Source organism: Andrena cerasifolii, chromosome 1 (assembly GCF_050908995.1).
Source record: "Andrena cerasifolii isolate SP2316 chromosome 1, iyAndCera1_principal, whole genome shotgun sequence".
NCBI classification, from domain to species: Eukaryota; Metazoa; Arthropoda; class Insecta; order Hymenoptera; family Andrenidae; genus Andrena; species Andrena cerasifolii.
In genome coordinates this window covers 29802511-29817062 of record NC_135118.1, presented here as the reverse complement: position 1 = coordinate 29817062, position 14552 = coordinate 29802511, and the positions used below count along the sequence as shown (strand labels likewise).

General features: G+C 45.4%; 1 protein-coding gene across 6 annotated transcripts in view; it reads left to right on the top strand.

Moving 5' to 3' along the window:
- The window catches only part of LOC143374834 (serine/threonine-protein phosphatase 4 regulatory subunit 1), a 224313-nt gene that overhangs the window by 148072 nt on the left and 61689 nt on the right, over positions 1-14552 (top strand). Inside the window, exon 1 of one of the 6 annotated variants that reach the window (XM_076823398.1) lies at positions 9072-9575. The exons of the other annotated variants lie outside the window; for them this stretch is intronic. The gene's annotated coding sequence lies outside the window, so the exon portion shown is untranslated. Of the gene's footprint in view, positions 1-9071; positions 9576-14552 lie in introns of those variants that run through there. 6 annotated transcript variants of the gene reach the window in all.

The window sequence follows — 14552 nt, the reverse complement described above, 5'->3', positions numbered from 1 at the left end:
TACCTATATTAACCTCTACATATTCTCAAAGTTTAAAAAAAAATTGAATTTTCGAGGGGGTGAATCTTCGCTTACGAGAAATAATACGCTTAGTCCAGTGAAATTAGGATCTCTCTTCGTAATAAATCGCAGGAAGCTAAATTTTGGTATGGGCCTTTATTTGGTCGTTTTAAACCATATGTCAAAAGTCTCCATCGCTCCGACCGCCGCTAAAATTCATACAACCTTTTTTGTAGACAATTTCCTAGGCTACAAATTGTATAATAACTATTTTTGTCGCAAAACTGCTAGACAACGAGATATTCGCAAAAAAAAAACAGTTGTTTTTCCAACCCTCTGTAAAATTTTAAGCGACAGTCGAATCGCTGCGGACTCTTGACACATTGTCTAAAACGACCAAATAAAGGTGTCCATACCAAAATCTAGCTCGCTAAGATTTATTCCGAACGCAGATCCTAATTTCACTGGACTACAACCGCGCGCGTTCGCAGATACGAGCGGCATTAATTCACAGCCCGTAATGCACCCCGCGTCTCCCGCTCGCGTTATTTCTTCCGTGCGTGCACGGGTCGACCGGAGCGGCGCATGCGCCGCCCATATGTCCTGCAATATTAATTGCACTCATTGACATTTTTCTTCGGTTCATTCACCGAAGCTGGCCCGATAAAAGGGACGGACGAATCGCGCCGCTCGCCTTCGGCACAAGTTACGATGTCACTGTCACCGAGCAGTCGACTAATTAGCCACAACAACTGCATTGTATCTTAATGAGCGCGTGCTTCATCACAGTGCGCATTTCCTCCCACCTGTCGAGTCCCAATCTCTACTCTCCCTTTGTAGCCAGCGCCGCTGTTGGATATCCATCGACCCTCCGTTTCGTTCCACCAAATCTCTTGCCAGCGATTACCTCGTTGCCCACCGAGAGCGCTTCTGAAAAGTAATATCATCCATCGCCGAGGCAGCGTCTCGTGCACCGCCGGAGCCGAGAGAAGGCCCGCATGCGATCGCTAAAGGGACACCCCTGATTCTCACAGCAGAGCCTCCTGGAACCGGTGCTCGGTCTGTTTCCAGCGCGTGCACGTCGCCGGAGCCGCTCGTGCTACGAGCGATAATTGCGCTCACGCAACTCGACTCATTGACGCCGTTCTTTTCCCGACCCCACCCTCGTGTCGCCCGCCGCGGTCCATTCACCGTGTCGGCGAGGCCAGGCGAGCTTCACCGCGGGGATATCTATTTGCGCATGCCGTTGTTAACGCGGGGGATCCAGCAGAAACGGGTGGGAAGAGTAAGAGCGGATCCCAGAAGTCAGATGGAAGAAAGGACGCCTCGCATAAATATGTGGTAGAGGCTGGAATGCGTGGCGAAGAGGAGCGGGCGCGGGAGGAGGGAATTTCCTGTTGTGAACGTCTTGGGATGCATCTGCCGCGCTGCCTCTTAAGCCGGAGCCACGCGTGCGAGTACCAATTAAGGCGCCACGAGTCGTCGTGATTGGCCCCGCGGGTGCAACTCACCGCTCCCCTTTCCCGGGGTCTATCTTGGGTTCTCTCTTTCGAGGCACGCAGCATGCTTCTCCCTGATAACGCAGCCCCGTTTCGAACCATCGCGCCGGCCACCATCGCGCTCCTCCGACGTGTATACATCGTTTCGTAAGCCCTTGGGTTGTTCGCCCGAGCTTCCTCTCTTTATCTGACCCCGCGGCTCGCTGACGACACCGGTGTCGAACCGTTTATAGATTTCCACTCCGCCATCCTCTCCGCGCGCCCTTTTCCATGAATAAAGACGAAGAAACGCGACGTTCCGCGGCGCGATCACCCCCGGGCCAGTTAACGCGAGCGAGCCAGCGACACACGCGGCCGAGAAATATCGTGTCCGCCACGGAATCCGAGATAGCGGACATTCGTCTTCCCTTTTGGTCGTGGATGGGTGTCGTTGTTGCCTTAAGTGCCCCGGTGTGTCAGGTGGAAGAACCCCGGAACGGAAAAGGGAAACACCCAACAGGGAGCGGGAAAGGGTGAGAGAGAGAGAGGTGGTGGGAAGGACTGTGATCCATCCACAGTGATTCATCGAGCGAATCTCTCTCCGTTCGTCGTCACACGTCCCACGGATAAATCTTCTTTCCTCCTTCGTCCGCGTCGGAGCATTTTCCCCCTGCCCTCCTCCTTTGACGAGGCAATAACGACCGCGACGTTCCTTTCCAGGAAAGGGAGAGACAGACCCCGCGATGGTCGTAGCCCCGCGGGTACACGTCGATCCCGCTCGCGGCACCTTGGCCGATTCCTTATCCAGCGATCGGGTGGCGGGTCTGTAATTAAGAATACGAGCGCAGCGGGGCGTGGAAAGAGCTGGCCAACGAAGGGGACAACGGCGCAAAGTGACGCGGGCGTTCGGTTCGCGCGCATTCCGTCACGTTTCCGTGTCTCTTTATAGGTTAGCCAGCCGCGCCTCCGCGCGCGCGCGCACGCTCGCATTGGCGTCGCGCTGGAAATTTCGCCGGTCCCAGGAGGAAATGTGCCCCGGGACGGGAGAAAGGGCGGGCAGGGTTCGGGCACGTGCTCTCGCGGCGCAACACTGTTTATCGGGATGCAAATAACACGGCTGGAAAGGCGGCCGATGCAGTTAGAGCCGCGCGATATCCCGCCCGGGCGCATATCGGACCTCTCGCGGCGATCGTAAATTATACACGATCCCCTTGATCGTCTCGATACGGCTCGATCAGCCGTGACGACAATGCCGCGACTTTCAGTTCCGCCATCGGCCATGGTAGCAGGATGAATGTAACAGAGCCGTGGGTACAGGCTTAACTGGTTGATGAAAATATTGGCACGAGGAAAAGGTTTTGTTAAACGCGAGACCCGTGGACGTGCAGCTGATAGAGATTTGCAGGGCGACTGTCGGTAAATTTTTAAGCAAATCTTCGCGTTAAGGGGTTATACCTAGGAAGGTGGCCGAAAAGAGGCGAGTATTTGTGATTTTTTTTTGAAGAAGCGGAAGAGTGTAATTTTACAGAACTTTTTGCGTTTGAAAGAGCAATGTTTAAAGAACATTTGGTAATTTTTTCATGGAAAAATATTTAAGTTTGTAATAAAATAACATGCGACATCCAAGAAGCATTTTTAAAAATTTGGTTTTGCGGTGAGCACTGCCACTTGGAACTAGATTATCTAAAATCAAAAAATAAAAAAGATTTCGTTAGTATATTAGTGTATCCTCAGGTTGACGGAGAGAATTTTCCGAAATATTAAGTTGAAACAAAATGGCGGTTATTTAAAGTTGAAATCCTGATTTTTTCGCGTAATTTTTGCAGGAAGAGTGAATATGGAAGATAAAAGTGGAATTGAGCAGATAAACAATTTGCCTCTTATATATAATAGACCATAACGAACAAGTAGAAATTAATTACAGTATCTTACACCATGATGCTTAATAAAAAAAATAACAGTGTCGAGTGAAAAAAGAAAATAAAAAAATTTGTTGGTCGTAGGATTTCGTATACTATATTGTTGAGTTTGTGCAGTATATTTGGAATACCAGTTTCTTTAAGACGAATACAAAATTACGGCAGAGGATGAGAATAATTAAAACTGCATAATATCATAGGGAAACTAATAAACTGTAATATTTCATAGTCTCAGTAATAATAAAAAACAAAAAGTAACCGAAACTTTGGTTTGAATGAAAAATGACAAGAAGTATCGATTTCGTTAAGGTGCAGGTAATTTGAAATACCGATATTCCAATTTCACTTTATAAACTTAAAGAAAACACGTGGATAATAAAATTAGTTTGTTTCATGGCGTAATCAGGCTAAGAAGTCACAATGAAGGAACAATTTTATGTAAATTCAAAATCTTAAAATTTACTTGCAGTAATCACAGATATAATACCCTGTGTCATACCCAGCGCATTCGCGCGGCGGTAACCATTACGTGTGAAACAAAAGCATCGCTAACAAGGGAACATCCCGAACCCAGGAATTAAAAAAAAATCTGAAACTTTGTGAATATGTAGGGAATTTCCTCCCGATTATAATGCAATTTTTTGTTTGCTGCCCAGATTCACTCGAAGGGGGTGTAAATTAACCACTGAAAATCCGGTTATTTTCTGATTTTGTGTTATAACTCGTGAATTGTAAAATAAATCTTTTACCAAATGATAGATCTAGTTGAAAGAAAATAACTTTTGTCTTAAAACTTTTTTTCTATTTCTTACAGTCTGCGAGTTATAACACAAAATCGGGAAACAGCCGAATTTTCAGGGGTTAATTTCACCCCCTGCCAGTGAATTTGGGCAGCAAAAAAAGCTGCGTTGTAATCAGGAGGAAATCCCCTACATATCCACAAAGTTTCATGATTTTTTGAATCTTCGGGTTCCGTTAGTATATTAATGTATCGAATAAATTAAAACAATACATCAAATTAATTATATATATTAGTTTCCGACGCCTTTCGTCTATATTGATGGAACTGTGTCAGCGTATATACACGCTTTACGCAGGCAAAGGTTTAAAACTGAAAAGTAAATGTCAAGTCAACTCACCCCACGATATTTGTGAACTAACCCCACAGCCGGGGTTCGTTGACTTATTCGTCTCGCTACTCTAAATATAATAAAAACTACGACGTATAATCAATTAAAAGAATGTTTTAAAAATTAAGCCTGCATACCTAATGAAATTTGTAAACTTTCGGCGTGCAACAAGTCATGAAAATGCCAATGGTCTATTTATAATAATCAGAAATGTTAAAAATTAGTCAACTAGCCCCGGTCTCCCCTAACTAGTCCGCAGACCTATGTTTACCGAGGCATTTTTCTGCCTTATGTAAGTCCCACTATCTAGCCAAGTTTCTGCTTGACTTTCTGCTTCCGCCTCGGCGAACGCGAGGGAAAAAATAAACCGGGACTGGGGCGCGGAGTGGAACGCAGAATCGACGGAAGATAAACTGCAGGAGGGTGCCTGCGCGTAGCTTCCGTTTCACGTTCAAGATACGATACGGTGAGGTCGCATCGGTGGGGAGTTCATCACATTGATCGTCGCGATTAGATCCGCCGCTCGAATTCAAATAGATACGTCCCGTGTTCCTTGTCGATCGATTTTCAGCCGCGAGTACTTGCAGCTATCCTTCAATCGGTAGATTCGATCTAAGACGCGCGATTAATCGAAACCGGCACCTCCTTTTCCTAACCGAATTAGCCATGCGAGGTAAATGACCCAATGCTTGAACAGTTAAGGCGAAGGTTGCGGTTACTAAGACTTTTTGTAATTAAATATAATATAATTTGATCTAAATGTTTATCCAATCGTTAGACCGACTCTTGTTCTTTCAAAAAATGTACCATAGAGTATCATTTATATAAAGGCAAATATTAAAATTTGTAATTTATAAAAGCGTCTATTTGACCCAGTGATTGAACAGAATTTATAGCATGTCCCAGTGATTAAACTTAGCTGCCCCAGTGTTTAAACATAAAATAAAATTGAACAAAAATCGTTGATAAAACAATGATTAACAATTCTTTATATTGAACTTTAAGAAGTTCGAAAATAAATATGAAAACAATAAAATGTAAAAATAAAAGGTTATAAAATAATAGCTGTGACTTTATAACCTAAAATAAGGTAAATGGCCCAGTGGTAGAACAGTTAAGGAAACAGTTGAGATAATTGCAATTTGTTTTATAAGTATTTAAACAGTATCAAATTATAACTAAAGATGATTATTCTAAAGCGTAAAATTTTCACATTCAGGCAAAGTAACAACTTTATATGTCCGAAAAAAATTAAGAATAAGTTAAAAAAATGAATAAAAGTATATTATAAAATTTTACGTTATATTAATATTATAACGAGTTTCAGATTAATTATCCTAATAATTTTTAAACAGTATTATACTTTTGTCTAGTATTATTAACGCAAATATATAGGATACAAAAAATGCTTACTTTGGCACAATAAATGATAATTTCAAAACATCGCGGAATACTGGCGTCTCTAACCAGTGTTCAAACACCACTAAACATGCGTTTAATAACTGCTCCGTGTCATATTATCGAGTACCAGTGGATAAACGCAACAATTTCAATATTAATAACAAAAATTAATAAGAGATCCACTTAATTTTCAGTTCCTCAATATTTAGTAAATCCAAAACAACTGTACTATTTCAAAAATTATAAAACAATAATTAATTACAACCTTAACAAAAATATTCTCTCGCTTGCTTTGAGCTTTACTGTGCAATAATATTTTTTCATGACAACCATTCAGTGACGTAGGCATATAATTATGTCAATATAAAGCTAACACATTTTGCAATTATATTTCAACCAGTTTAAACGTTGCAAATCAGTGAAACTGTTAATATTAACAAATTTTCTTAATTTTTAATTATTGGTCCCTGTTTAATCACTGGGCCATTTACCTTGGTACCTATGCCACCGGACTAGCCACGCGAAATCGGTCCTTTAACTCGCATCGCGGTCGTCGCTACGCCACTGACCTTAATAACTCTTCTACGTTCCTCGCGTACCTCAATGATGACGATAGACAAAAGGTCTGCCGTCTAGCAGGCGAACCTTGCGCATCAAATATGTAGCTACGTGCTGCCCCTTTCTCTCTCGCACGCCCGTACGCACGCTTGCCAGCCTCGTCTGCCCCTTTTATTTCTCTCTCTCCTTCCTTTTTTACACTCGACATCTATCTCCTCCGGATCTTTCCTCCTCGCGGGTATCTCTGTTTACGGGTACACCTCTCACGGTCGTTCACACGAGCGCGAGCGATGGAGAATACACGCCGGCGTACATACACGCGTGCGCCGCCGTGCCGAGGAACCGTTAATGAATCTTGCAGTTCTTAGACCGCCCGTGTGCGTCTCGGGGATCGCCGCGAGAGAGAGAGAGAGAGAGAGAGGGGGGGGGGGGGAACCGGGAACGGGGATGGGTACACGGACCCCGGAGGTTCGATCCTTTGCACGAAATCGGGAGAAGGGAGCGCGTACCCGCTCCGATCGTTCGAGCTCTCCACGAATACCTTCCGGAGAGCAATAAATCATTATTCGAATTGCGTGCCACCCGAGCAGGTAAAGGAGAGACTTTATCTCGTTCAAATGCCTGGGATTTAATTAAATTACCCCCGTTTACGCGCCGCCGAGGGACAAAGTATGTTTCCTACTAATTATAATTCTACGGAAGTTCGATTTCCACCCGTCCGAGGATTCTTACCGTTGCAACGGGATATTCGGGACGCGAATGTGGGAGGATAGCTCGTAACGAGGCATCGAAGGATCATAATTGTAGATTCCACGAGAGTCAGCTTTCTCGTCTCGCCCGTGTACACGCCACGGCGCCACCCACGACGGCGTGCCCCCGTTTCGTGAAAGAAAGGACACGCTGCGATCCCCGCGTGCACGACGGTGAGAAAAACTAGACGAAAGTTGAGGCCGCATTTCGGCGAAACGTGTGTCCCTCCTCCCCCCTCCCCCCCTCCGCCTGCGAGACCGTCGCGGCAACTTTTCCCACACCCGGTGACCATTTTCTTCTCCCCCTCCTGGAAAGACGATAACCGGTTTTCCTTCCAATTTCATCGACAATATTTACGAGACCCTGCTCCGTCCCCACGGGTTTCTGTGAAAAGCGCAACGGCATCGGTATGCGCGCTCGTCACTCGAGTAAACACTTGTATCTAATCAATGGCCGGCCGGTCGGTCAGCTTGCGACAGAGCGCGCGCGTTCTCGGCCCGTTTATCGCGCTTAGCGCATGAAAATCGAGCACATCTCGTTCCTCGAGACCAAAGAAACAGAGAGAGAGAGAGAGAGAGAGAGGGAGAGAGAAAGACAGTGATCCCGAGGGCTGAAGAGGGGAGAGACGGAGCGAGGAAAAGAAGAGGTTCCTCTGGTAATTTCGAAAATTCTCAACCGTGGACGAAATTCTGTCCGTGATTCTCGCGTGTCACGGGACACGTCAGTATACTCAGCAGGCCCGAAAGCACGCTGGCGGTGGCAGGCGAGAGAGAACCACCACGATCGGTACGTGGTTACAGGTCTGTTTGGCGGCGAGCGGTGGCGGTCCACTTCCGAGAACTAACGGGTCTGTTTCGTCCCCTCTTTCGGTCTCTCTCTCTCTCTCTCACTCGCTCACTCTCTTTCCCTCTCTCTCGCTCTCTCCTCTCCCCGCACCGTCCCTTTCCGATCCTCGCTCTACCACCCGCGGCAACGCATCGCGTACACCACGACACACGCTGCTCGTGTGTGTACGTACGGTACGTCGGGCCCCCGGTCGTGTTGGTGCGTGCATTGCGCCTGCGTGAGTGCGTGTAGCGAGCGCGAGAACGAGCACCGCCGCCTCGTGCGCAGCGGCGTATGCGCAGCCCGCGTCTGCGCATCGCCGTGAGCGTGACGCGCCAGCGATCACTCTCAGTGTGGTACGAGCGGTGCCGCGACGTGGTCGTGCCGCGTCCTCTGTACATCGGAGCCTCGGCGTTCCGCCTTCCCCCCCTGCCCGATCCTTCCTTCCTCGCGATAGACCGTAGAGAGGCCGGCGGTAACGCGTGTGCGCGAGTGTGTCTGCCGGGACTGGATAAACATCCCGGCGCGGTTCGTGTCAAGGGCGAGGGACCACCACCGAAACTGCTCAGCACATGTACGTAAAATCCGGTCCGGTGTTGTTGTTTGTATACAAAGAATATTAACCGAGCGAGCGTCCTCGCGACACGGGAGAAAGAGACTGCGAACACACACCAGTGCGTCGACGACAATCCTCCCGAGGACACACGCACAAACAGAGGCGCGCGCGTTTCGTCGAGCACGTGACTGGAACGTACGAACGATTTCGAAGCGGCCAGCAATTCGAGGGAAACGAGAAGACGAGGAGTCGAGGCTTCGTGAACACGGGTATATAACCGTTGGCGGAACCTTCGGCCGGAAACCGTTGCGTCGGTCTCGCTGGCCGGCTTCTCGCGAGTATTCGCCGCTTGGAGGACAATTTTATTTATGGCACGAACTCGAACGTCGGGGATATCGAACGAGGGCTCGCGAAGCTCTCGATACGTCCGTGCCACGAGAACGCTGCCACGATATTCGGACATGCACCGGGGACTCGCAACGGAACGCTTCTCATGGCGCATTTTGCCGAGGAAACGGCGGAAGGAACCAGCACGGAGGGGAGAGGAGAAGAATCGCGAGGAAAGCCGAGAGGCGTACACGCCCCCGAAAAACGCATTAAAGGAGTAACGACGAGCAACGTGGCTTTAACCGGTAATTGGACCATTCTTTTTGCCATTGAGGTAGTAATGGCCCTTGTAGCGTGGTCACGCTACACTACGATGCGCCATAGTACTATAGAGACTTCCGGCCCGTCGCAGGAAGTGAGACACACGTGTTCGGGCGTGTGTGTTCCCATAATACGGGCCCCGGCTCCTCCTCTACAGTGCGTTCCAAGTTCGATGGCCCGTGCGGGAAGCAACCGCGCCACGGATATGTATTACCGTTCGTACGTTCGGGGAAAAGTGAGCGAAACGTCAACACGATCCAGCGGCCTCGTTCACGCCGCGCGTCCCCTATCACGAAGAGAGCCCAGCAAAGTACGTACCGACTCCATTTCCGCATATCTATACACGTATCTAACTTATCTACAGGCGCGAAGGAATTCTACAAATTTATATTAAACGACGCGATAAAACTCGCGATAGAGATTACTCGGACAGAAGTTGTTGCGCGTCGGATTCTCTAAAACGTCTTCGTTTAAAACGACCGTCGCGTCTATAAATCCTCCAACGAGCCCACACATAGCGGCCCACTCGAACGTGTTCGCGCGCGCGCGCGCGCGCGGGGGCACGTAAGCCTCTCTAACTAGCCCATTATTCCCACGATTTAGGAAAACGACCGTGTTATTTATCCGCGGATCTCGTTAACCTTTACCCGCTAACGAGCGATCCCGTAAGCACTGAAATTCAAATCGCACGCCTCCGTTCTTCGAGTAGCGCCAAATCTTATGAATGAATTTTCGGCGTTACATTCATATTTCCTGCGCCCAGCATACACCGCGTGCAGTGGTTCTCATTCTCCCTCAGTGGCGTCGAAATAATTTATTTTTTTTTAGTTATTTATTTTTCTTTTTTGGTAAGGAATTACTCGTTCCGTAGCGAAAACGGGTCGGCACGATCGAACGGAGCGAGGAACCGCAGCAACAACGCTCCACAGCGGCAAATATAACTGCTTGCGTAACATATGAATAATCGCGACTCGAACGGTTACTTTCAATGGCAAGCCGCATACAGGCGCGCGCGTACGTGCAAGTATATCCGTCGCATTCCTCGGCACACCGATGCCTCCCATTTCTGCTTGTCGCGCGAGTGTCGAGAACGTTCCAGCGGGCGAGGATCGAGAAACAGTACCGAACCGTTCCGTGCGCTTCCCGTTTTCGTCATCGAGCGTTCTCACCGATTCCGATCTCAGCCTGCTGTTACTGGCTGCCCCGAGCCACCAGCGCACGCGAGGCATTACAGTTGGGTGGCTCGGTTGCCGCGGACTGTAGGAGGCTGAGTTAAGGACAGGTACCGGTGGAATGTCGTCTTCGGTGCCGATCGCGCTCCAACCGCGACCTCCGTGTTCCTTGCCTTCTCGGGACTCTTCCGTCTGTACCTTGACACGCTGGCGAAACGAGTCTCTTTTGCGACAAGAGTTTGAAAACAACTCTCGTAGAACCTCTGCTCGTTTAATTTTTTTTCTCTCTTCCCGTTGTTGATGCCTCGAGTTTACGCGGAGCAACGAAGGCGCGCAAAGAGGTCGCTTAATTATTCAGATTTACGAACGAGATTAATTGCTCGGTTGGAAAAACGTTGCGAAGGATGCGCCGGGCACGACGTGGACCGCGAGTCCTGGAAGCCAGCCCGGGGAGGCCAGAAGCGGAGGCAAGACTCTCTCGGAGGCCTTCTTCTCAAGTTCATCGCTCCCGCGCATGTGCAAACACGCAGCGCATAACACGAGGCATTCATGTGCCCTTTCTCCGCATCATTGTCGGCGGTCGCGCGCGTTAGTGGGGCCCTTCTCGCCCTTCTGCCGCCTCTCCTCGCGGGACGACGGTTCCCGCCCTCGTGTGGGAAGATATACGATAGTACACCCGCGTTACCGAGCGAGGATATCCACACTCGGCTCCCCCCCCCCCTCGTTCCTCCGTTTCGATTTCTTCTCGCGCTCGCACCGTTCTCGTTTCCCGGCGATCACCATTCACGCTTTCCCCTGCGAGGAGGGCAGGGGGACTGCCCGCGGATTTTTCTTAGCCGAATCGGTAGCCGCGTTAACAGCCGCGCTCGCGATTTACAACCGAACCGATTCTCCCGCCTCCGCTCGTTCCCGGAACCAGCCGTTCGAAAACGGTGCCCCCGTCGTCGGATATTTTTGTCCAACAAAGCCGGGGCTGATTAAATACGCGATCGTGGTTAGCGTGCCGGCAATAAAAGCGTCGCGCCACGTCGCACAGTGGGGCACGTAACGTAGGATTCGCGGAAAAATTCTCGTAACTTCGGTGTTTCCCGATATTTTTGAGTACCTTTTTTTTATATTATTTGTTAATAGCCGACGGTTATATGGACAGGGACATTAATTAAATCGATGCATTTTTAACTAATGAAATGGTAATAAACACCGTAAACATTGTGTTTCATAATTATTTAAACATCCAGTTCATATTTCACGTGAAACAAGGATTTTTTGAAAACATTCATTAATATTTTTGTTTATAGCTTTTTTCTAATTGTTTAAACAATTGATAAAACTTTTACCATTTGATGGATCTAATTAAAGAAAGTAAGTTTTGTCTTGAAATTTCTTTTCTATCTCTTATAGATTGCGAGTTAGAAAATAAGATAAAAAAATAGCCGAAGCTTCAGGGGTTAATTTCACCGCCTTAGTGTGTTTTTGAGCAGCAAAAAAAATTGTGTTGTAATCAGGAGGAAATTCCTTACGTGTCCACAAAGTTTCAAAATTTTTTAAATTTTCGGGTTCGGGATCTTCCCTTGTGAGTACCGAACCGAGTACAGGTTAGGGTTCCTACCCCTGGTTATAAAATCTTAAAATCTTAAAATCTTAAAATCTTAAAATCTTAAAATCTTAAAATCTTAAAATCTTAAAATCTTAAAATCTTAAAATCTTAAAATCTTAAAATCTTAAAATCTTAAAATCTTAAAATCTTAAAATCTTAAAATCTTAAAATCTTAAAATCTTAAAATCTTAAAATCTTAAAATCTTAAAATCTTAAAATCTTAAAATCTTAAAATCTTAAAATCTTAAAATCTTAAAATCTTAAAATCTTAAAATCTTAAAATCTTAAAATCTTAAAATCTTAAAATCTCAAAATCTCAAAATCTCAAAATCTCAAAATCTCAAAATCTCAAAATCTCAAAATCTCAAAATCTCAAAATCTCAAAATCTCAAAATCTCAAAATCTCAAAATCTCAAAATCTCAAAATCTCAAAATCTCAAAATCTCAAAATCTCAAAATCTCAAAATCTCAAAATCTCAAAATCTCAAAATCTCAAAATCTCAAAATCTCAAAATCTCAAAATCTCAAAATCTCAAAATCTCAAAATCTCAAAATCTCAAAATCTCAAAATCTCAAAATCTCAAAATCTCAAAATCTCAAAATCTTAAAATCTTAAAATCTCAAAATCTCAAAATCTCAAAATCTCAAAATCTCAAAATTTTAATTTATAATGAAAAAAGGAATGTTATATAAGTATTAGTAAATAATTATGAAATATGTTTTCTCTGTATCGATTATGGTAACAATACTTTACTTATAATTTCTATTGTTATTTTATCGTTTATTTAATGTTGTTAATATTACTGTCCATACACACTAAAACTATCAAAAAGTAATATAAAACAGAAACTATGCAAAAAAAAACGAGAAATGCTGATGTGATGAGTTTCTGCGAAGTCGCATGCGCAGCGCACTCCTGTGATTATGTATCAGTAACAGCCAAACTCGCAAATATACGCAGCCAATTTTTGGAAGGTTGTTAGTAGATGGTATCTGCTTTCAATTAGTACTATCTAGAGCCCGGAGGGAGGCGGAGCTTTTTTTATAAACCTAAAAGAGTTCATGAAAACTTGAAATACTAAGTAGTTTCATTTGAAGTTGTATAGTAGGATTACGGTGAAGAGTTTTCGAAAAGTATTTATGTCACAAATAAGCTGAGACTATACACATTCGAAATACATGAGGTACAAATATAAAAACATCTAGGGTAATTCAGAAAAAAATCGACAATCTGGTACGAATATTGACACGTTTCCCGTTAGAATACGAAAGGTCAACTTCAGATGAATTTTTCTTTGCAATTAACATAATATAGGTTAGATACGTTGGTCGATTGGCTATCAGGATACAGCGATGGATACACAAAAATACAACTATCATTTTAAGACTTTTTTCCTCTCCAGCCCCCACTGTGCGTCGTGTTTACGGCTGCCGCCCGTCCCGAAATCGTCAAACGCGCTCCTCTTGCAGTCCCGCGGCTGCGTTTGATCGCTGAATTATTTCGCGCCTCTCGCACGCTGCCCGCCCCCCTCTCCCTGCCCGTTCTCGCCGTTTCCCTTGATCGCGAATTTCCGTGACGTCGTCGAAATACGATCGCGCCTCGGGTGAGCCGTGAAAGGCTACGGGCTGTAGGGAAATACTAAACTACCGACGCGACGCGTCAGTTTTCATGCGAACACTATAAGGTAAATGTACCAATGACTGGCCAGCTAAGACCACCAGAAGAATGTATTGCCGATATCACGTAAAAAACTAATGCTATCCTAAGCTTTTTTGAATTTAATAGGTAGATTGGATCTTCCTTTATTTAAAAAAAAATTGTCTTACATTCATTTTTACATTTCTGGCATATAAAAAAACAAAGAATTCAATTAATACGTTTGTACCAATGCATGACTAGTAAAAAGATGATTAGCCCAGTGTCTAAATTTCACCGTCAGAAATTATTATAATACCAAAAGAATTGTTATTTATTCTAAAGTTCGTTAAGAAAATAAGAAAAAGGTGGTACTATATAAAAAAAAGTTGTACAGATTCCAAACAATTTTTTAAGTGTTTCAAACATAATATTTATCAAAATCATTTTTAGAGTATAAAGTTTAAGGATTATATAACACAAACTAATCAATATATTGTGCCCGATTGATATACATAGCTCAATAATAATTAATATTTGGTACATTTACCTTAGACTTCCCACTCATAGCTTTTTATCACCAGCAAAGTAGATTCAGGGTTTCGAAATATTTGTACTTCGCCGACAGTTGATTAACCCGGAATTACACTCCAGTTCCTTCTCGTCAAAGTATCGCCGTACTCACCTAATCCCATTAAGCTCCCGATGTTATCTACGTAAACAGTGAATGGTGACCGGAATTCTCAAAGATATTCCAGCCCTCGCAGCCGTCACGTATCGAATCTGAAGGGCCATAGATTACGCCGCGGATTGCCTCGATAAAACGTGGCCCGTGGCTTGTTTACGTCGCGCAACAGAAGGGCCTGGACGGAAAAAGGGGGG